Source organism: Tachyglossus aculeatus, chromosome 2 (assembly GCF_015852505.1).
Source record: "Tachyglossus aculeatus isolate mTacAcu1 chromosome 2, mTacAcu1.pri, whole genome shotgun sequence".
Classification (NCBI taxonomy): domain Eukaryota; kingdom Metazoa; phylum Chordata; class Mammalia; order Monotremata; family Tachyglossidae; genus Tachyglossus; species Tachyglossus aculeatus.
Window position 1 is genome coordinate 143,092,754 of NC_052067.1, and position 24,371 is coordinate 143,117,124.

Below are 24,371 nucleotides of genomic sequence, written 5' to 3' on the forward strand. Positions count from 1 at the left end.
CTGGGCTGAAGGAAAGAAGGGAGGTGAGGTAGGAGGGGGCGAGGGGATGAACAGCTTTGAAGCCGAGAGTGAGGAATTTTTCCTTGATTAATAATGAGGGTGGAATTTGTTACATGCTTGATAGGTAAAAGGCACTGTACTAAGCGCTGGAGTTGAATACAAAGTAAATGGGGTTGGACACAGTCCCTGTCCCACATGGGGCTCACAGTCTTAAACCCCATTTTACAGGCGAGGCAACTGAGGCCCAGAGAAGTGAAGTGCCTTGCCCAAAGTCACACAGCAGACAAGTGGCAGAGCTGGAATTAGAACCCATGACCTTTTGACTCTCAGGCCCGGGATCTATCCACTAGGCCATGCTGCTTCTCTGGGTTCTCATCCCGGCTCAGACACTCGTCTGCTGGGTGACCTTGGGCAAGTCACTTCAGTTCTCTCGGCCTCAGTTCTCTCATCTGTAAAACAGGGACTGAGAACGTGAGCCCCATTTGGGACAGGGAGACGACGGGCCTTTGGGATTAATTTGGGATTTTTATTTTTTCATAAAATTGTCTAACAGCAGATTGTGAAGCATCTCTATTTCTGAACAGATTAAAAATACTGGCACAATCAATCAATCAATCAATCAATCAATCAATCGTATTTATTGAGCACTTACTGTGTGTAGAACACTGTACTAAGCATTTGGGAAGTACAAGTTGGCAACATATAGAGACGGTCCCTACCCAACAGTGGGCTCACCGTCTAGAAGGGGGAGACAGAGAACAAAACAAAACGTATTAACAAAATAAAATAAATAGAACAGATATGTACAAGTAAAATAAATAAATAGAGTAATAAATACGTACAAACATATATACATAGATACAGGTGCTGTGGGGAAGGGAAGGAGGTAAGGCAGGGGGATGGAGAGGGGGAGGAGGGGGAGAGGAAGGAGGGGGCTCAGTATGGGAAGGCCTCCTGGAGGAGGTGAGCTCTCAGTAGGGCCTTGAAGGGAGGAAGAGAAATTCACAAATGGGAATTCACATGCTGTTCAATTAAACATTTGCCAAGTCAGTGGTCTCAAGAATCAATTAAGCTAAGATTTGAGGGAAGGATTAAAGTAACAATATAGGATAAAGGGGCCACAGCCCTACCCCATAGCACTCCTGAATACAAAAGGAATCAAAACCCAGAGAAACCCACACACCAGAAATCATGAGGGAAAACCAGAAATACCTGGAACTGAGAATCAATTAAGCTAAGATTTGAGGGAAGGATTAAAGTAACAATATAGGACAAAGGGGCCACAGTTCCTACCCCACAGCACTCCTGAATACAAAAGGAACCAAAACCCAGAGAGTCCCACACACCAGAAATCATGAGGGAAAACCAGAAATACCTGGAACTGAGAATCAATTAAGCTAAGATTTGAGGGAAGGATTAAAGTAACAATATAGGACAAAAGGGGCCACAGTTCCTACCCCACAGCACTCCTGAATAAAAAAGGAACCAAAACCCAGAGAAACCCACACACCAGAAATCACAAGGGAAAACCAGAAATACCTGGAACTGGGAAGTTGCTTGGTAACATCGCACGCGCCCACCAGGAGAAAAAATATACATTCAGTCAGATTCCCTATCACGTAGGTCTCTGTTCTGAAATAACCTCGCGTTGAACAGAATGTGCACTGTGGTACAAAGGTTTTGACAGATGCTCCGCATGTTCACCTCTCCTAGCAATCAACGACTTGTCCTGGCAGGAGAATTTGTGCATGCCAGTGAAGCTTAGAGCTATGCCACTGAGAGATATTCTCTCCCCAGGGCTACACAGGATGGAAAGCTCTAAGTTGAAGCGTTGGATAAAGTCGATTCACCTGTGCTGGGCAGCAGCGGCAAGGGAAAGAGTCAGAGGGGGATGACCAAATGATCAAAATGTTGATTAAAGGCAAAGGCAGAGACTTACATTTTTACTTCATGGAAGAAGGCAATGGTAAACCACGAGAAGCGGCTCAGTGGAAAGAGCCCGGGCTCTGGAGTCAGAGGTCATGAGTTCAAATCCAGGCTCCGCCAATTGCCAGCTGTGTGACTTTGGGCAAGTCACGTAATTTCTCTGTGCCTCAGTTACCTCATCTGTAAAATGGGGATTAAGACTGTGAGCCCCCCCGTGGGGCAACCTGATCACCTTGTAATCTCCTCAGCACTTAGAACAGTGCTTTACACATAGTAAGCGCTTAAATGCCATTATTATTATTATTATTATTATTATTATTATACCACTTCCACATTTTTTTTACCGAGAAAGCTCTATGGCTATACATACCGGAATGACTACAGATACGGCAGAAGATAAAACACCCTGGAGAAAATACGTCCATAGAGTCGCTATGGATCGGAAACAACTCGATAGCATTTGATGATGACGATGCCCATTCACACAACCCATTTCTCCTAACTCTGCATCATGGTTTACAAATCAACCATTGGTATTTATTGAGCCCTCACTGTGTGCAGAGCACTTTTGGAAGTGCTTGGGGTAGTACAATATAATAGCAACAAGAACAACAACAGTAACAGTAATTACGGTATTTGTTAAGCACTTACTATGTGCCAAGTACTGTACTAAGCTCTGGGGTAGATAAAAGGTAATCAGGTTGGACACAGTCCTGTCCCACCTGGGGCTCACAGTCTAAGTAGAAGGGAAAACAGGCATTTTTTTTTCTAAATGGTACGTGTTCAACGCTTACTATGTGCGAGGCACTGTTCCAAGCACTGGTGTAGATACAAAGTAATCAGGTTGGACACAGTCCCTGTCCCATGTGTGGCTCACAGCTTTAATCCCCATTTTCCAGATGAGGTAACTGAGGCCCAGAGAAGTGAAGTGACTTGCCCAAGGTCATGCAGCAGATAAGTGATGGAGCCAGGATCAGAACCAAGGTCCTTCTGATCCCCAGAGCCATGCTCTTTCCGCTAGGCCATGCTGCCTCTCTATTATTATGATTATTGTTAGAGAAACGTTATTATTATTTTTACTCTTATTATCATAACAGAGCGGGTACCAGGATCCTTGCCCTCAAGAAACTTACAAAGCAGTCAAGTAACGAAAGCGAAACATTCCTTAATTCTCTAACAGTGGCTTCTCCTGAGTAATGAAAATGCACATTATGGTGGAACCGATGGCATTTGACTTTGAGTGGTGGATTCCGTCAGGAGAAGGAGGAAAGGAGATGAGGACGCGAAGGAGGAATCTGTCCTCAATACTGCCAGCTCCTTGAGAGCAAGGGTCACATCATCTAACTCCACTGAACTCTCCCAAATCCTTCGTCCAGTGCTCTGCGCACTAAATGCTTGCTAAATGTCGTTAATTGAAAGAAAATTCATGAAAGAAGACGTGTGCAAGACATCAGTCTACAAAGCTGTGCAAGAGCCTGCATACACACATGGAAAAGCATGAGTGTGCAAATTGTGTGCAAGCACAAATACATGGCGTAATGGATAGAGCACGGCCCTGGGAGCCAAAAGGACCTTGGTTCTAATGCCGCCTCTGTTGCTTGTCTGCTGTGTGACTTTGGGTACGTCACTTCACTTCTCTGGGCCTCAGTGACCTTATCTGTAAAATGCGGATTGAGACTGCGAGCCCCACGTGGAACTGTGTCCAACCCGATTTGCTTGTATCCATCCCAGCACTTAGTACAGTGTCTGGCACATAGTAAACTCTTAACAAGTATCATACTTATTAAAAACTAAGGAGCGCAAACATAGACATGCGAGCATGTCCTAAGCAGACATTAGTGCCTGGAGCTGGAAAGGAGAACTCTCTGGAGTAGACTGATAGCAATAACAATAACAATAATAAAAATTGTGATATTTGTTAATTTTGTATTTGTTACTATGTTCATTCATTCATTCAATTGCATTTATTGAGCGCTTACTATGTGCAGAGCACTGTACTAAGCGCTTGGGAAGTAAAAGTTGGTAACATATAGAGACAGTCCATACCCAATAGCGGGCTCACAGTCTAGAAGAGGGAGACAGACAAGAAAACACACATATTAACAAAATAAAATAAATAGAATAGTAAATATGTACAAGTAAAATAAATAGAACAATAAATCTGTACAAACATATATATACAGCACTGTTCTAAGCGCTGAGGTAGATACATGGTAATCAGGTTGTACACAGTCCCTGTCCCTGTCACAGTCTTAATCGCCATTGTACAGGTGAGGTAACTGAGGCCCAGAGAAGTGATATGACTTGCCCGAGGTCACAGAGCAAATAAGCTGCGGAGACGGCATTAGATAATAATAATAATAATTACAGTATTTGTTAAGCCCTTACTATGTGCCAGGCACAGTACTAAGAGCTGGGGTGGATACAAGCAAATCGGGTTGGCCACAGTCTCTGTCCCACATGGGGCTCACAGTTTTAATCCCCATTTTCCAGATGAGGGAACTGAGGCCCAGAGAAGTGAAGTGACTTGCTCAAAGTCACACAGCCGACAAGGATTAGAACCCATGGCCTTCTGTCTCCCAAGCCCAGGCTCTATCCATTATGCCACACTGCTTCTCCAGAAGAAAGTTAGTAGAGAGTGAGGGGCCAGAGTGCAGGAAACAAAAAGGAATCTGTGAAGAGAAGGGAGGATTATATCTCCTTTTTTCAGGTCTAATTAGTGGATGACTCAGCAGGGTTGTCAGTTTATTAACAAATGCACATACACCGAGCTGAATTATTGCTCTTCAGCCCAAGCTGCAGTGCTTAGCTTCCTTAGGAGAGGAATCCTTGCATTATGAGATTTTGAAAAGGGCTCTTCCTTCTAGCTCATGTCTTTCCTGCCTCTCCCTGAGAGAAAAACAAGCCGTGGGTACTTTCTCCTAAGCAATCCATGTAGAGTCACCTCAGTTAAGTTCCCTCATCTTCAGTTTCCTCACCTATAAATTGGAGATTCAATATTTGATTTCCCTCCTATTTCGACTGGGAACCCCATATGGGACAAGGACCATGTCTGACATCATGGACTTGTATCTATCCCAGCGCTTGGAACAGTGTTAGGCACATGGTGTGCGCTTACCAAATATCACTATGTCAGACCCAGTCTCTGTCCCAGATAAGGTTCACAGTCTAAATAGGAAGGAAAATGGCTATGGAATACCCACTTTACAAATGAGGAAACTGAGGCACAGAGAAATTAAGTGACTGGCCCAAGATCACACAGCAGACAAGTGGAGGAGCTCACTTTTAGAACCCCGCTCCTCTGACTCCCAAGTAAGCCACACTGCTTCTCTGCATCCCTTTTTATAATAATAATAATATATATAATATAATAATAATAATAACTGTGGTATTTATTAAGCACTTTCTATGTGCCAGGCACCGTACTAAGTGCTGGGGTGGCCACAAGCAAATCGGGTTGGACACAGTCCCTGTCCCATGGGGGGCTCACAGTCTCAATCCCCATTTTACGGATGAGGTAACTGAGGCACTGAGAAGTGAAGTGACTTGCCCAAGGTAACACAGCCAACAAGTGGCAGAGTTGGGATTAGAACCCATGACCTTCTGAATCTCAAGTCCATGTTCTATTCATCCACTCATTCAATCGTATTTATTGAGCGCTTACTGTGTGCAGAGCACTGTACTAAGCGCTTGGGAAGTACAAGCTGGCAACATATAGAGACGGTCCCTACCCAACAACGGGCTCACAGTCTAGAAGGGGGAGACAGACAACAAAACAAAACATGTGGACAGGTGTCGTCACCAGAAGAAATAGAAATAAAGCTGAATGTAAATTCCACAATGATGGTAAACTACAACTAAAATGTTTGGATTACCTATTTCCAACCCCAAATTAGCCTGCAATTTAAAAATATAAATTCTGGAATCACAAAGGTGACAATTTTCCTGAGGCCTAGGGGCTACAATTTTACACTTTACACATAAGCCTGTTGAAAAACATTGCATCGTACTAAGTCTATCATTTGAGAACATTAGCACCAATTGTCAATCAGTTGTATTTACTGAGAGCGTCCTGTGCGCAGAACACTGAACTAAGCGCTTGGGAGAGTACAACACAATACAACAGTCACGTTCCCTGCTCACAACACTGGAGAATCTTAACTTTCGTATTTCCTGATGTCTTTGTGGCATTCTCAGCCAGGGTAGATGAATAAAATATCTCTGTTCTCATCAATAAGCCTACTTCGAAATACCGTAACCTGACTCACATGAAAGATTCTTCCTTGAATACCCCAGCTATTTCCCCATGGCTGCATATAGAAGCTGAATCACGACACAGACATAAACCTTCATCATCATCATCATCATCAATCGTATTTATTGAGCGCTTACTATGTGCAGAGCACTGTACTAAGCGCTTGGGAAGTACAAATTGGCAACATGTAGAGACAGTCCCTACCCAACAGTGGGCTCACAGTCTAAAAGGGGGAGACAGAGAACAAAACCAAACATACTAACAAAATAAAATAAATAGAATAGATATGTACAAATAAAATAAATAAATAGAGTAATAAATATGTACAAACATATATACATATATACATATAAACCTTCAGCTGTGAGTTTCAGTTATTGCCTGTAACATCCTAATAGATTATTTTATTAGAGCTCAGATGAAATTGGGTTGGAGTCTTCTCTGGGAGAAGGGGTTCTACTCCCAATAAAGGAGCACAGATGTGCATTATATCTGATCTGGGAACAGTGATGGTAGTTTTTTTGTTGTTTTGGGGTTTTTTTAATATTTGTTAAGTGCTTACTATGTGCTAGGCATTGTTCTAGGAAGCGCTTCGTACAGTGCTCTGCACGCAGTAAGCACTCGATAAATACGATTGAATGAATGAATGAATCCAAGCTAATCAGATCAGACACAGTCCCTAATAATAATAATAACAATAATAGCATTTGTTAGGCACTTACTATGTGCAAAGCACCGTTCTAAGGGCTGGGGGGATATAACATGATCAGGTTGCCCCACGTGGGGCTCACAGTCAATCCCCATTTACAGATGAGGGAACTGAGGCACAGAGAAGTTAAGTGACTTGCCCAAGGTCACACACCAGACATGTGGCGGAGCCAGGAGTCGAACCCATGACCTCAGACTCCAAAGCCCGGGCTCTTTCCACTGAGCCACGCTGTGGTATTTGTTAAGCGCTTACTATGTGCAAAGCACTCTTCTAAGCATTGGTAATCCAAGGTAATCAGGTTGGGCACAGTCCAGGTCCTTCATGGGGCTCACCAACTTGATACCCATTTTACAGATGAGGTAACTGAGGCACAGAGAAGTTAAGTGACTTGCCCAAGGTTACACAGCAGACATATGTGGCTCAGTAGAAAAGAGCACGGGCTTTGGAATCAGAGGTCATGGGTTCAAATCCCAACTCTGCCAATTGTCAGCTGTGTGACTTTGGGCAAGTCACTTAACTTCTCTGGGCCTCAGTTACCTCATCTGTAAAATCGGTATTAAGATTGTGAGTCCCCTGAGGGACAACCTGATCACCTTGTAACCTCCCCTGCACTTAGAACAGTGCTTTGCACGTAGTAAGCACTTAATAAATGCCATCATTATTATTATTATGTGGCAGAGCCGGAATTATTCATTCATTCATTCATTCAATCGTATTTATTGAGCGCTTACTGTGTGCACAGCACTGTACTAAGCGCTTGGAAAGTACAAGTTGGCAACATAAAGAGATGGTCCCTACCCAACAGTGGGCTCACAGTCTAGAAGGGGGAGACAGAGAACAAAACATATTAACAAAATAAAATAAATAGAATATGTACAAGTAAAATAAATAGAGTAATAATAGAGTAATAATAAATAAATAGAGTAATAATAAATAAATAGAGTAATAGTAAATAAATAGAGTAATAGGTCATGGGTTCAAATCCCAGCTCCACCACTTGTCAGCTGTGTGACTTTGGGCAAGTTACTTCACTTCTCTGTGCCTCAGTTCCCTCACCCCAGCTCTTGGCCATGCGCCCCAGGAACTTGCTACTGGTCAGGTTGTAGATGAAGCGCTTCCACTCAGCCAGGCTCTGCTGGAAGGGTTTCTTCTCGCTCTTGGTCATGGTGCGGGGGGAAGGCGGTGGGAGAGGGCGGGCAGGACCGGCAGGTGGATGGGAGAGCGGGAAGGCCTGCTGGAGGAGGTGAGCTCTCAGTAGGGCCTACTATGTGGAAGGGGTTGTCAATCGATAAATAAATAAATAATAAAAAAATAAATATTTAATTAATCAATGAATAATATGGGTTGATTGATTGATTGATTGATCCAGTTTTCTCATCTGTAAATTGAGGCCTTTTCTCTCTCCCCTTTAGACTGTGAACCCCATGCTAGACAGGAACTGTGTCCAACCTGATTATCTTGTATCTACCCTCTCACTTAGAACAGAGCTTGACCTAAAGTAAGTGCTTAACAAATACCACAAAGAAGTGAGAACAATATATCTGGGAATTAGAACCCATGACCTCTGATTCCCAGGTCCGTGGTCTTTCCACTAGGCTATGCTGCTTCTCTCATGAGGGCTCTCAGTCTAAATAGGCAGGAGAACAGTTATTACTGAATCCCCATTTTGCAGTTGAGGAAACTGAGGCACAGAGAGGTTAGGTGTCACACAAAAGGCAAGTGGCAGAGACAGGATTAGAACCCAGGTCTTCTGACTCAAGGCCTGGGTTTAATCCATTAGTCCACGCTGCTTCCTTAGCTATCTGTGGTCTGCCCTTCTGCTCTCCTTTATTCTAATTAGGTTGGACGCAGTCCCTGTCCCACGTGGGGCTCGCAATCTTAATTCCCATTTTACAGATGAGGGAACTGAGGCCCAGAGAAGTTAGACTGTGAGCCCACTGTTGGGTAGGGACCGTCTCTATATGTGCCAACTTGGACTTCCCAAGCGTTAGAACAGTGCTCTGCACACAGTAAGCGCTCAATAAGTACGATTGATTGATTGATTGATTTGACTCAGGACACACAACGGACAAGTGGCGGAGCCGGGATTAGAACCCAGGTCCTTTGACTCCCAAACCCGGGCTCTATCCACTAAAACATGCTGCTTCTTGATAACGGCATAACTGAAACGGGAATCAGTGACTCACACTTGGACCTCAGAGAACACCCATTATCATCATCATCAATCGTATTTATTGATGATGAACACCCATTAAGGACATCTACCTTGTACTTCCCAAGCGCTTAGTACAGTGCTCTGCACACAGTAGGCGCTCAATAAATACGATTGATGATGATGATGATGATGATCTACCTTTTGGTCTCCCTCAGGAAAAGCTCAGTCATCGTCTTGTTGCTTACTGCCTCGACCCTAGCCTAAGCCATAAAAATTAGAGGATTTGAACTGTGTTCTGCATTGTCAACTGAGAGGAAAATGAGCTTGAATCCCAAAATGCTTAATGATAATAATGATATTTGTTAAGCGCTTACTATGTGTGAAGCACTGGTCTAAACGCTGGGGGTGATACAAGGTGATCAGGTTGTCCCACGTGGGGCTCACCCTCTGCATCCCCATTTTACAGATGAGGTAACTGAGGCACAGAGAAGTCATCATCATCATCAATCGTATTTATTGAGCGCTTACTGTGTGCAGAGCACTGTACTAAGCGCTTGGGAAGTACAAATTGGCAACATATAGAGACAGTCCCTACCCAACAGTGGGCTCACAGTCTAAAATGGGGAGACAAAACCACACATACTAACAAAATAAAATAAATAGAATAGATATGTACAAAGTTAAGTGGCTTGCCCAAGGTCACACAGCTGACAAGTGGCTGAGCCGGAATTCGAACCCATGACCTCTGACTCCCAAGCCCACGCTCTTCCCACTGAGCCACGCTGCTTCTCTCAAGTTTAAGAGGCTTAATCACAAGAGGCCTTCCCCGATTAAACCCTCTTCTCTCCTACTCCCTCTCCCTCATCCATGTGTCTGAATACCTCATATTCAAGAAACAGTGTGGCTTAGTGGAAAGAGCCCGGGCTTGGGAGTCAGAGGTCATGGGTTCTAATCCCAGCTCCGCCACTTGTGGGCAAGTCACTTAACTTCTCCTGGCCTCAGTTCCCTCATCTGCTAAATGGAGATTAAGACTGTGATCCCCATGTGCGGCAACCTGATTACCCTGTATCTATCCCATAATCATTATGATTATTATTCTCTGGGACTCATCATCATCATCATCATCATCAATCGTATTTATTGAGCGCTTACTATGTGCAGAGCACTGTACTAAGCGCTTGGGAAGTACAAATTGGCAACATATAGAGACGTCCCTACCCAACAGTGGGCTCACAGTCTAAAACGGGGAGACAGAGAACAAAACCAAACATACTAACAAAATAAAATAAATAGAATAGATATGTACAAGTAAGATAAATAAATAAATAAATAGAGTAATAAATATGTACAAACATATATACATATATACAGGTGCTGTGGGGAAGGGAAGGAGGTAAGATGGGGGGATGAAGGGGGGGGGGAGAGGAAGGAAGGGGCTCAGTCTGGGAAGTCCTCCTGGGAAGGACTCAGTTCCCTCCTCTGTAAAAAGGGGGTTAAGACAGTGAGCCCCAAGTGGGACATGGGGCTCCACCCTTTTCCCACTTAATAACAATAATGATGATGGCATTTATTAAGCGCTTACTATGTGCACAGCACTGTTCTAAGCGCTGGGGAGGTTACAAGGTGATCAGGTTGTCCCACGGGGGGGCTCACAGTCTTAACCTCCATTTTACAGATGACGTAACTGAGGCACAGAGAAGTTAAGTGACTTGCCCAAAGTCACACAGCTGACAATTGGCGGAGCCGGAATTTGAACCCATGACCTCTGACTCCAAAGCCCACGCTCTTTTCCACTGAGCCACGCTGCTTCTCACTTCTAGACTATGAGCCCATTGTTGGGTAGGGACTGTATATGTTGCCAAATTGTCCTTTCTAAGTGCTTAGTACAGTGCTCTGCACACAGTACGCGCTCAATAAATATGATTGAATGAATGAACGACAAGGACTGTGTACAACCTGATTATCTTGTATCTGCCCCAGCGCTTAGAACAGAGCCTGACATGTAGTGAGCACTTATCCAGTACCATAATTATTATTATATTCCCTCTTAGCACCAAAGCACTCATATGCACATCCATAATATATTATTCATATTAATGTCTGCCTTTCCCTCTTGATTTTAAGCTCGTTGAAGGCAGGGAATGTCTCTAGCAACTCCACTGTGCTCTCCCAAGCGCTCAGCGACAGTGCTCTGCACACAGTAAGTGCTCGGTAAAATACCACTGATTGATGGGAGTGGAATTCCAGGTAGGCAGCGTCAAAATAGAATGTGCCTTGGAAATTCTTGTTCAGGAGCAAGTGGCTGCCTATCAACCTTCACATGAAGCAAAAACTCCTCACCCTCGGCTTCAAGGCTGTCCATCCCCTCGCCCCCTTCTCACCTCACCTCCCTTCTCTCCTTCTCCAGCCCAGCCCGCACCCTCCACTCCTCTGCCACCGCTCACCTCCTCACTGGGCCTCATTCTTGCTCATCCCGCCGTAGACCCTCGGCCCACATCCTCCCCCTGGCCTGGAATTCCCTCCCTCCCAACATCTGCCAAGCTAGCTCTCTTCCTCCCTTCAAAGCCCTACTGAAAGCTCACCTCCTCCAGGAGGCCTTCCCACACTGAGCCCCCTTTTTCCTCTCCTCCTCCCCAACCCCCCCACCCTACCTCCTTCCCCTCCTCACAGCACCTGTGTATATGTTTGAACAGATTTATCACTCTATTTTATTTGTACATATTTATTATTCTATTTATTTTGTTAATGATGTGCATATAGCTATAATTCTATTTGTTCTGACGATTTTGACACCTGTGTACATGTTTTGTTTTGTTGTCTGTCTCCCCCTTCTAGCCTGTGAGCCCGCTGTGGGGCAGGGACCGTCTCTATATGAGGCTGACTTATACTTCCCAAGCGCTTAGTACAGTGCTCTGCACACAGTAAGTGCTCACTAAATATGATTGAATGAATAAATAAATGAAAGTAGGATCCATTTGGTATCTGGAGAACAAGAGTTCAACCTTTGTCTTGGACACCCAGTGACATGGGAGCTGGAGACTGACTCCTTGCTAAGGTGGGGCTACCAGGCGATAATATGGCATTTGTTCTTTGCACATAGTAAGCACTTAATAAATGCCATCATTATAATCATTATTACGTTCCAGGCACTGTACTAAGCGCTGGGATTCATACAAGAAAATTGGGTTAAGCACAGTCTCTGCCACACTTGGCACTCACAGTCTCATAATAATAATAATAATAATAATAATAATAAAAATAATAGTAATAATGTTGGTATTTGTTAAGCGGGTTACTATGTGCCCAGCACTGTTCTAAGCACTGGGGGAGATACAGGCTAATCAGGTTGTCCCACATGGGGTGCACAGTCTTCATCCCCATATTACAGATGAGGGAACTGAGGCCCAGAGAAGTGAAGTGAGTTGTCCAAGGTCACACAGTAGACAAGTGATAGACCCAGAATTAGAACCCATGACCTTCTGATTCCCAGGCCTCCAAGCAGTTAGTCAATTCATTCATTCATTCAATCGTATGTATTGAGCACTTACTGTGTGCAGAGCACTGTACTAAGCGCTTGGGAAGTACAAGTTGGCAACATATAGAGATGGTCCCTACCCAACAATGGGCTCACAGTCAATCATATTTATTCATTCATTCATTCAATCATATTTATTGAGCACTTACTGTGTGCAGAGCACTATACTAAGCACTTGGGAGAGTATGATAGAACCATAAACAGACACACACCCTGTCCACAACTAGCATACAGTCTGGAGGGGGAGATAGACATCAATATAAATAAATTACAGAAAAATATTGAAAGCATTAGGAATTTTCCTGTCATCCCCGTACAAGGGCCATACTAATCTTTTCTGCATCGTTCCGATTTTAGTATAAGTGCTGCTAAAGCAAGCACTTAGCACAGTGATCTGCGCACAGTAAGCGCTTAATAAATCATTGATTAACTGATTGATTGATGAACCTCTGGGTGTGAACCCCAAGCTGGCAGTGCTCTGGGGAGGAGAGAAAATTGACTTTGAGAAGTCCTTTACAAGAATAGAATGATTGTTGGTGTGGTTATTAAAGCTGAGTTAGTGAGTTTATAGGGTTTCATCACAGACAACTCTTCGAATATTCAGAGTTACCTCTTAAATGACTCTGGGATTTTATTACTTTCCCTCAGTTATTAGTATTATTATTGTATTAGTTAAGCGCTCTGTGTCAAGTAAGTTCAAAGCACTGAGGTAGATAGAAATTAATTGGTGTAAGTAAGAGGGAGAACAGGTATTGGATCCCCATTTTGCAGATGAGGAAACTGAGGCACAGAGAAATTAAACGACTTGTCCAAGGTCACACAGCAGGAAAGTGGCAGAGCTAGGATTTTTCCCCTCTAGACTGTGAGCTCGTTGTGGGCAGGGCATGTATCTGATGTTATAATCAATCAATCAATCAATCAATCATATTTATTGAGCGCTTACTATGTGCAGAGCACTGTTCTAAGCGCTTGGGAAGTACAAATTGGCAACACATAGAGACAGTCCCTACCCAACAGTGGGCTCACAGTCTAAAAGGGGGAGACAGAGAACAGAACCAAACATACCAACAAAATAAAATAAATAGGATAGAGATGTACAAGTAAAATAAATAAATAAATAAATAAATAAATAAATAAATAAATAAATAAATAAATAAATAGAGTAATAAATATGTACAACCATATATACATATATACAGGTGCTGTGGGGAAGGGAAGGAGGTAAGACGGGGGGATGGAGAGGGGGACGAGGGGGAGAGGAAAGAAGGGGCTCAGTCTGGGAAGGCCTCCTGGAGGAGGTGAGCTCTCAGCAGGGCCTTGAAGGGAGGAAGAGAGCTAGCTTGGCGGATGGGCAGAGGGAGGGCATTCCAGGCCCGGGGGATGATGTGGGCCGGGGGTCGATGGCGGGACTTTCCCAAGGGCTTAGTACAATGCTGTGCACACAGTAAGTGCTCAATAATAATAATAATAATAATAATGGCATTTATTAAGCACTTACTACATGCAAAGCACCGTTCCAAGCGCTGGGGTGGATATAAGATGATCAGGTTGTCCCTCATGGGGCTCACAGTCTTAATCCCCATTTTACAGATGAGGTAACTGAGGCTCAGAGAAATTGTGACTTGCTCAAAGTCACACAGCTGATAACTGGTGGAGCCGGGATTAGAACCCATGACCTCTGGCTCCCAAGCCCAGGCTCTTTCCACTGAGCCAAGCTGCTTCTCTGAATGAAACCCAGTGGTATTTATTGAGCACTGACTGTGTTAACGCTTAATGTTTGGACTGCAATGGTTTGGACTGATGAAATTCTATCTATCCCAGCGTCACTGCCTGGCACATAATAAAGTCAGTCAATCGTAATTAGTGAGAGCCTACTGTATGCAGAGCACTGCACTGAGCTCTTGGGAGAGTACAATATAACAAATACATTTCCTGCACGCAGGCTTAACACATACTATTTTAAAAAGAGCACTTAATCGATGCTCAGAAAAAATGAAATAACCAGAAAGTGGAGTCCGAGAAATACTTTTTTTTAAATTAATTTGTTTTTTTCTGTCAACAATGGCCAGTTAATCACGGATGGAACTGGAGACCTCTCGTTAATTTTGGACGACCGCAGTTTAGCACATGAAGGCCCAGCCTTCACCCTCAACAAATCCTGATGTGTACAGGGGAAGCAATGAGGAAGGCTAATTTCATTCACTTTATTGTCCTCAACTGGGACGGCAGAATAAAATTACAGCAGAGTACTTGTCTTGTACTTATTTCTCAGCTCCACTAAAGCCGGCATCCATGACCAATCCTGGGTTTTCGAAACGGAACGATTCCTTCTGGAGTCACCATAAAGATACTTGGCTGGGGAAGAATGTCTGGGAATGCTTATTGAAGGGAGATTGTAGGAAACAATCATGAGCAGGAATGCCCTAAATCTCCCCCTCGTCCCCCTCTCCATCCCCCCATCTTACCTCCTTCCCTGCCCCACAGCACCTGTATATACGTATATATGTTTGTACATATTTATTACTCTATTTATTTTATTTGTGCATATCTATTCTATTTATTTTATTTTGTTAGTACGTTTGGTTTTGTTCTCTGTCTCCCCCTTTTAGACTGTGAGCCCACTGTTGGGTAGGGACTGTCTCTATATGTTGCCAACTTGTACTTTCCAAGCGCTTAGTACAGCGCTCTGCACACAGTAAGCGCTCAATAAATACGATTGATGATGATGATGATGATTAAATCAGCCATGGGTGTTCTGACTTTGTCATTAGCGAGACCAAACACCTCTGCTTTCACACCACTGTCTGGTATTTCAATGCTACGGTCCTCGGCTTGAAGCGTGGCTTAGTGGAAAGAGCACGAGCTTGGGAGCCAGAGGTCGTGAGTTCTAATTCTGACTCTGCGACTTTGAGCAAGTCACTTCTCTGTACCTCAGTTACCTCATCTGTAAAATGGGGATTAAAGACTGTGAGCCCCATGTGGGACAACCTGATTACCCTGTATCCGCCTCAACGCTTGGAACAGCGCTTGGCGCATAGTACACGCTTAACAAATTCCATCCTTATTATTGAACCTGAAAAAGATCTGTGAGTTGGGTAAAAAGCCAGCTGTTCCTAGGGCATGGGCCGACAGGATAAACCAATATTTCTGCCCGGAGATTGGTCCCCATGATTCCCTTGTCGGGGGGATTCTCCGCCCCGTTGTCTGTCGGAGTTGCCATTTGAAAATAGGCCACCAATCCGTTCAGTTCCACTTCTGGGACTCTCCAAGATGCCCTTTCCCGCCCCCAGAAAGAATCCAGTCTCTACCTTCATTCAGTCATATTTATTGAGCGCTTACTGTGTGCAGAGCGCTCTACTGAAGCAGCGTGGCTCAATGGAAAGAGCACAGGCTTGGGAGTCAGAGGTCATGGGTTCAAATCCCGGCTCCGCCAATTGTCAGCCGTGTGACCTTGGGCAAATCGCTTCGCTTCTCTGTGCCTCAGTTACCTCATCTGGAAAATGGGGATGAAGACTGTGAGCCCCGCGTGGGACAACCTGATCACCTTGTATCCTCCTCAGTGCTTAGAACAGTGCTTTGCACATAGTAAGTGCTTAACAAATGCCATAATGATAATAATAATAATATTAAGCAGTTGGGAGAGTACAATGGAACGATAGACACATTCCCTGCCCACAACGAGCTTATAGTCTAGAAGCAGGGAGGCTCTACCTTCACTCAATCATATTTATTAAGCACTTACTGTGTGCAGAGCGCTGTACTAAGCACTTGGGAGAACACAATATAACAATAAACAGACACATTCCCAGCCCACAACAAGCTTACATTCTAGAAGCGGGGAGGCAGACACTAATGGATATAAATAAATGACAGATATGAACACAAGGGCTGTGGGGCTGGAAGTGGGTGATAAATAATGGGAATACGTCTGGGCGGTGCAGAAATTCATTGTGAGCAGGAAATGTCTATGCTGATTGTTGTATTGTACCTCCAAAATGCTTAGTACAGTAGAGAAGCAGTGAAAAGAACTCGGGCTTTGGAGTCAGAGGTCATGGGTTCAAATCCCAGCTCCACCACTTGTCAGCTGTGTGACTTTGGGCAAGTCACTTCACTTCTCTGGGCCTCAGTTCCCTCATCTGGAAAATGGGGATTAAGTCTGTGAGCCCCACATGGGACAACTTGATTACCTTGTATCTACCCCAGCGCTTACAACAGTGCTTTACATGTAGTAAGCGCTTAATAAACGCCATCATTATTATTATTATTATTATTATTATTATTATTATTATTATTACTGGAAAGAGCATGGGCTTGGGAGTCAAAGGACAAGGGTTCTAACGACTCCACCACTTGTCTGCTGTGTGATCTCTGGCAAGTCACTTAACTTCTCTGTGCTTCAGTTACCTCATCCGTAAAATGGGGATTAAGACTGGGAGCCCCACATGGGACAACCTGATCACTTTGTATCTACTCCAACACTTAGAACAGTGCTTGGCACATAGTAAGCACTTAACAAATACCATTATTATTATTATTATTATTAATAACAATAATAATAAATACGACAATGACTGAATTAAGGAACATCAGTGGGATCAGCACGTATCTACCCCAGTACTTTAGTACAGTGCCTGTCACATAGTAAACACTTAACAAATACCATAAAAAAATGGTATTTATTGAGTACCTACTGTGAGCAGAGCACTGTCCTAAGCGCTTGGGAGAGTACACTGCAACAGGTAGACGTGATTCCTGCCTTCGAAAAGCTCACAGGAGGAGACAGATGTTAAAATAAATTACAGGTGGACATGTATTTGCCATAGAAGGACTGTATTGTATTTTCTGAGTGCCTACTACAGTGCTCCAAACACAGGAAGTGCTCAATAAATATGACTGAATGAATGAATAAATGACTGAAACTGTCTGACAGGCTTCAAGGTTGGCAACTTGGCACACAGCGCTTAATAAATACCATCATTACTATTATTAACATGCCTTCTTCCATTTTAAAAGTTTTCCTTGCTAGGAGGACAGAGATCACATTCTGCCCAATACAGGGGGTATTCCATCAATCATTGCTATTTACTGAGCACTTCCTGTGTGCAGGGGAAGCAGTGTGGCTCAATGGAAAGAGGAGGGGCTTTGGAGTCAGAGGTCATGGGTTCAAATCCCAGCTCTGCCAATTGTCAGCTGTGTGACTTTGGGCAAGTCACTTAACTGCTCTGGACCTCAGTTACCTCATCTGTAAAATGGGGATTAAGACTGGGAGCCCGCTGTGGGACAACCTGATCACCCTGTAACCTCCCCAGTGCTTAGAACGGTGCTTTGCACATAGTAAGCGCTTAATAAATGCCATCATTATTATTATTATTATTATTATTAGAGCACCATAGGAAGAGCTGGGGAGAGAACATTGCAACAGAGTTTGTAGACAGGCTCCCTTCCTACAACGTGCTTATAGTCTAGAGGGGGAGACAGACATTTATAATTATGAAATTATGGATCAATCATAGTTTTTGAGTATTTACTGTGTGCAGAGAGCTGTACTATATAACCAGAGGACGATATAAACAGAATTAGACTGCGAGCCCACTGTTGGGTAGGGACTGTCTCTATATGTTGCCAATTTGTACTTCCCAAGCGCTTAGTACAGTGCTTTGCACATAGTAAGCGCTCAATAAATACGATTGATGATGATGATGGTAGACATGTTCCCTGCCCACAAGGAGCTTACAGTCTAGACGGGGAGACAGGCATTAAAACGACTTACGGATACGTTTAGAAGTGCTGTGGGGTAAATAGCCTTCATTCATTGATTCGATCGTGTTTATTGGGTGCTTACTGTGTGCAAATCACTGTACTAAGCGCTTGGGAGAGAACAATATAACAACAAACACAGTCCTGCCCACAACGAGCTCACAATCTAGACATTAATATAAATAAATAAATAGATAAATAATGCGAAGTGACACAGAAGGGAGAGGCAGCAAGGGAAAGAGGGGGCTTAATTGGGGAAGGTCTCTTGGAGGGCTTGCAGAGTGTCCTAGTGGATTAGGCCCAGGCCTGGGAGTCTGAGGACCTGAGTTCTAATCCTGCCTCTGCCACTTGCATGCTGTGTGATCTTGGGCAAATTGCTTCACTTGTCTGTGCCTCGACTATCTCTGGATTGTAAGCTTGTTATGGGCGGGAAATGCGTCCGCTGATTCTGTGGTAATGTACTCTCCCAAGCACTTGAAACAGTGCTCTGCACAAAGTGCTCAATAAATACCATTGATTGGTTACCTCATCTATAAAATGGGGATTAACTAGCTCTCTTCCTCCCTTCAAGGCCCTGCTGAGAGCTCACCTCCTCCAGGAGGCCTTCCCAGACTGAGCCCCTTCTTTCCTCTCCCCCTCGTCCCCCTCTCCATCCCCCCGTCTTACCTCCTTCCCTTCCCCACAGCACCTGTATATATGTATATATGGTTGTACATATTTATTACTCTATTCATTTATTTATTTATTTATTTATTTATTTATTTTACTTGTACATTTCTATCCTACTTATTTTATTTTGTTGGTATGTTTGGTTCTGTTCTCTGTCTCCCCCTTTTAGACTGTGAGCCCACTGTTGGGTAGGGACTGTCTCTATGTGATGCCAATTTGTACTTCCCAAGCGCTTAGTACAGTGCTCTGCACATAGTAAGCGCTCAATAAATACGATTGATTGATTGATTGATTGATTGAGACCCACGTAGAATAAGGATTGTGTCCAACCTGATCTATCCTAGCTCTTGGGACAGTGCCTGTAAGCCTGCTGTGGATAGTGATTGTCTCTCTTTATTGCTGTATTGTACTTTCCAAGCACTTAGTACAGTGCTCTGCACACAGTAAGTGCTCAATAAATATGACTGAATGAACAAATAGTAAATACTTAACAAATACTATGAACAAAGATTTCTTTAAAAGGAATTCTTCTGTTCCTGGCTAATCCATGGGGAATATTGGCCAGTTCTCAGATACCTCATTTGAAAGTATTCCAATCATCATTTCCTTTATGGTGATATGGGAAAAACAGAATCCTATCTCCCTCCCATCCAATGATTCCCCATATTCCCTTTATCACTGTCCTGATGTGATTAAAAGCACATCCCCAGCTCCACGCTGAACCAAACTGCTAATGAGGCAAAGCAATTAGCATCAGGGTGTTTCATCTACTTCTTTGGGTTGAGGCTGAATTAATTATTGCTCTCTGCTGCATACTTTGCTGAAATGTGGGAAAAAGAAGCTGCGATTGCGGAAATTCACTTTCAAGTTTCTGGCAGATGCTTTCATTTGCAGAAGGGGCTCTGAGACGCTTTACCACTCTGGAAACGTCATCTATAAATATCAGTTCGATCTAAGTGACTATTAAGAACGGGATGCTAGGAAATAGATGGTGACTCCTGGGACATTTCCCAGAAAGGGACATCAGGGATACCTGCATCGCTTCTGGAATCCTTTCCCACCACTCTCCCGGACTTCTACCTCTCTGGACTCCACCCTCACTGCTGTCTCCAATCGCATTTATTGAGCACTTACTGTGTGCTGAGCACTGTACTAAGCGCTTGGGAGAGTACAATATAAGCAAGTTGGTAGACACAAGCAACTTGGCCTCTTAGATACAGCACTGGCTTAGGAGTCAAAAAGACCTGGGTTCTAATCCAGCCCTGGCTACTTGCCCAGTGTGTGACCTTGGCCAAATCACTTCACTTCTCTGGGCCTCAGTTTCCTCGACTCTAAAATGGGGATTTAATACCTGTCCCATGTCTCACTTACTTAGAGTGTAAGCCTCATTTGGGAGAGGGATTGGGTCTAACCAGACTCATTTGTATCTATTCCAGCACTTAGAACGGTGCTTGTCACATAGTAAGTGCTTAACAAATGAAAAAAAAGAAAAAAACCCCAAAAAATGGAGCTTACAGTTTAGAGTCGGACACAGAAATGGGGAGTAGAAAAAGCAGAGTGGCTTAGTGGAAAGAGCCCAGGATTGAGAGTTGAGGTCGTGAGTTCTAATTCCGACTCTGCCACTTATCAGCTGCATGACTTTCGGCAAGTCACTTAACTTTTCTGTGCCTCAGTTCTCTCATCTGTAAAATGGGGATTAAGACTGTGAACCCCATGTGGGACAACCTGATTACCTTGTAACTACCCCAGCGCTTAGAACAGTGTTTGGCACATAGTAAGCGCTTAACAAATACCATCATCATCATCATCATCATATTCACCTTCCAAATTCCCCAGCTTTGTCTGGCTGATACATGCACACATTCACATAAACACACACCCCAAAATTACTGTGAGCCTTCAACCACCATTACAGCCCTGAATCACACTGTCAATCCTAACAGTCGGAGTCTCTGGGAGGCAAATCCTTAGATTTCCTCCTCAGCACTGTCAAGGGTTGAATAGAAAAGTGCAGCATTAAAAAAAAGACTGAATTAAAGAGCTTCTCAATTAACACTCTCCCTGCTACTTGCTGTCTCCCAAGACTCACCCCAAAAGACAGTTTCCAAAACATTAGCTTGACTGCATTCACAGAACTGTATGCTTCTAAGAGCACCCAACATATCCAGTTTTAAACTATAATAGTGTATGCCTAAAGGAAAAAAAATCTCTTGCTCAACCCACTATTTGAAAAATACAGCAGGTCAGAGTGCCTGAATAGCACAAAGCACCAAAATGAAAAAAAAAAAGCCAAACCATTTAGCTCTTTATTAGGAGAAATCACCAAAGAAATTGGGCTGAATTATTTTGGGAAAAGCTTCCTTCAGGTCTGAAGCCTGCAACTTGCTTGTAGAAGAGAAAGGAGAGGAAAATATCCAGTGCCCACCTAAACCTTCTTAGCTTCGGGGAAATCACATGCTCTCAATGGTCATTAAGCTGAAAACAATTTGGATTAAACATTTCCACATCTGTCTGCTGTCCACAGACTCCCAGCGTTAGAAAAACCCTCTTCTGTCAACATCCTCATTTCGCAGGTAAAGAAACTGAAACAAAGAAAGGTGCTTTGACTTAAAACACCAGCAAGCCTTACTGGACAGAACAGGAACCAGGGTGTCAGAAGGATCCGAGTTCTAATCCCAGCTTTACCACATGTCTGCTCTGTGGCCTCGGGCAAATAACTTCACTTCTCTGTAACTCAGTTCCCTCATGTGTAAAATGGGGATTAAGAGTGTGAACCCCACATGGGAAAGGGACTGTGTCCAACCTGATTAAGTTGTATCTACCCCAGCGCTTAGAACAGTGCTTGGCACATAGTAAGCTCTTAGAAAAAACATTATTATTATTACTATTATTATTATTATTATTATCATTAAAAAGGAACAATTAGTCAGTGGCAGAGCTGAGGCTCTGCCCATAGTAAGCGCCCAATAAATACGATTGAATGAATGAATTTATCCCAATACTTTCCAACATGTGAGGGAGGGCACCTGGATTCCAAAAATATTCATTCATTCAACAGTACTTACTGAGCACTTATTGTGTGCAGAGCACTGTACTAAGCAATTGGAAAGTACAGTTTGGGGTATTCAGGATAGGAGTACTTGCTGTTGGGAAATGCCATTCTGCATTTTGCCCCTCAATTAATCAATCAACTGCACTTAAAAATAATTATGATGGTATGTGTTGAGTGCTTACTGTGTGCCAAGCACTGTTCTAAGTACTGGAGGAGATAAAAATGAATCAGGATGGACACAGTCCCTGTCCCACATGGGGTTCACAGTCTTAATCCCCATTTTACAAATGAGGTAACTGAGGCACAGAGAACAGAAGTGACTTGCCCAAATTTATTGAACGCTTACTCTGTGCAGAACACTGTACTGATATAACGGAGTCTGTAGATCCATTCCCTGCCCGCAAGGAGCTTACAGTCTAGAGATGAGCTTACAGTCTACGGTCTTACAGTATCAATCGATACGATTGATTGACTGATCGATTCCATCCGTGGCCCTCTAGGCGACGGATGGAAGTGGCATTGCTATGGCTCCGTGGCATATTTGGTGTTGCAATTTCATCCCTGAAACTCAAGTCACCCTACCAGATACACGGATATGAGGAGATCCAGGACTCCTCTCAGGTCTCGGGAGTAGCACCCCAAATCCAACTGTGATCATGACTAATAAGTGTGGTATTTGATAAATGCTTCCTAAGCATTGCGGTGGATAAGAATCTGATGGCCTCCACTCCATCCTAATCTTCCTAGACCTTTCAGCTGCCTTCCACACTGTGGATCCTCCCCTTCTCTTTGAAACTTTATCCAACCTTGGATTCACTGACATTGTCTTCTCTTGGTTCTCCTCCTATCTCTCTGGCTGTTCATTCTCGGTCTCTTTTGTAGGCTCCTCCTCTGCCTCCCACTCCCTAACTGTGGGGGTCCCTCAAGGCTCAGTTCTGGGTCCCCTTCTATTCTCCATCTTCAGCCACTCCCTTGGAGGACTCATTCGCTCCCATGGCTTCAACTTCCATCTTTATGTGGATGACTCTCAATCAATCAATCAATCAATCATATTTATTGAGCGCTTACTGTGTGCAGAGCACTGTAGTAAGCGCTTGGGAAGTACAAGTTGGCAACATATAGAGACGGTTCCCACCCAACAGTGGGCTCACAGTCTAGAAGGGGGAAACAGAGAACAAATCAAATCTACATCTCCGGCCCCGATCTCTCTCTCCTCTTCAGTCTCACATCTCCTCCTGGCTTCAGGACATTTCCACTTGGATGTCCCTCTGACACCTCAAACTTTTCATATCCAAAACAGAGCTCCTTATCATCCTACCCAAACCCTATCCTCCTCTTGACATTCCCATCACTGTAGACAATACCACTACCCTCCCTATCTCATATGCCCATAAACTTGCTGTGTCTTCTAATAATAATAATAATAATTGTGGTATCTGGTAAGCGCTTACTGTGTGGGTAAGCGCTGGGGTGGATACAAGCAAATCGGAAAGACACAGTCCCTATCCCGCATGGAGCTCACAGTCTCAATCCCCATTTTCCAGATGAGGGAACTGAGGCCCAGAGAAGTGAAGTGACTTGCCCGAAGTCACACAGCAGACAAGTGGCGGAGCTGGGATTGGAACCCATGACCTTTTGACTCTCAGGCCTGGGATATATCTGCTGCACCATGCTGCTTCTCTTATCTCTCTCTTATTCAACCCACATATTCAGTCTGTCACCAAATCCCATCAATTCTACTTTCCCAACCTCTCTAAAATCTGCCCTTTCTTCTCCATCCAAACTGCTGCTATGCTGATCTAGGCGCTTATTCTATCCCACTTTCACTACTGCAGCAGCCTCCTTGCTGACCTCCAAGCCTCTGGCCTCTCCCTACTCCAATCCTTACTTCACTCTGCTGCCCGGACCATTTTTCTAAGAAACCACTCAGTCCATGTTTTCCCACTCTTCACAAACCTCCAGTAATTTCCCATCCACCTCCGTATCGAACAGAAATTCCTTACAAATGGCTTTAAAGCATACGATCAACTTGCCCTCTCTGACTTCATCTGGCTGATTTTCTATTACAACCCAGAACACTCCCTTCGCTCCTCTAAAACCAACCTACTCATGATGACAGTATTTGTTAAGTGCTTACCTTGTATCCCCCCAGCATTTAGAATGGTGCTTTGCACATAGTAAGCGCTTAACAAATACCATTATTATTATTATTATGTGTCAAGCACAGTTCTAAGCACAGGGGTAGAAAAAAGTTAATCAGGTTGGATACAGTCCCTGTCCCACATGGGGCTCACAGTCTTAATCCCCATTTTA

General features: G+C 43.8%; 1 protein-coding gene and 1 non-coding gene across 2 annotated transcripts in view; both read right to left on the bottom strand.

The window, feature by feature from the left end:
- Positions 1-24,371, bottom strand: part of TMTC1 (transmembrane O-mannosyltransferase targeting cadherins 1) — a 412,328-nt gene that overhangs the window by 284,965 nt on the left and 102,992 nt on the right. The window lies entirely within an intron of this gene.
- On the bottom strand, positions 12,855-12,961 carry LOC119924678. Its single transcript, XR_005449376.1, has one exon. It is a non-coding gene; the product is annotated as a U6 spliceosomal RNA (small nuclear RNA).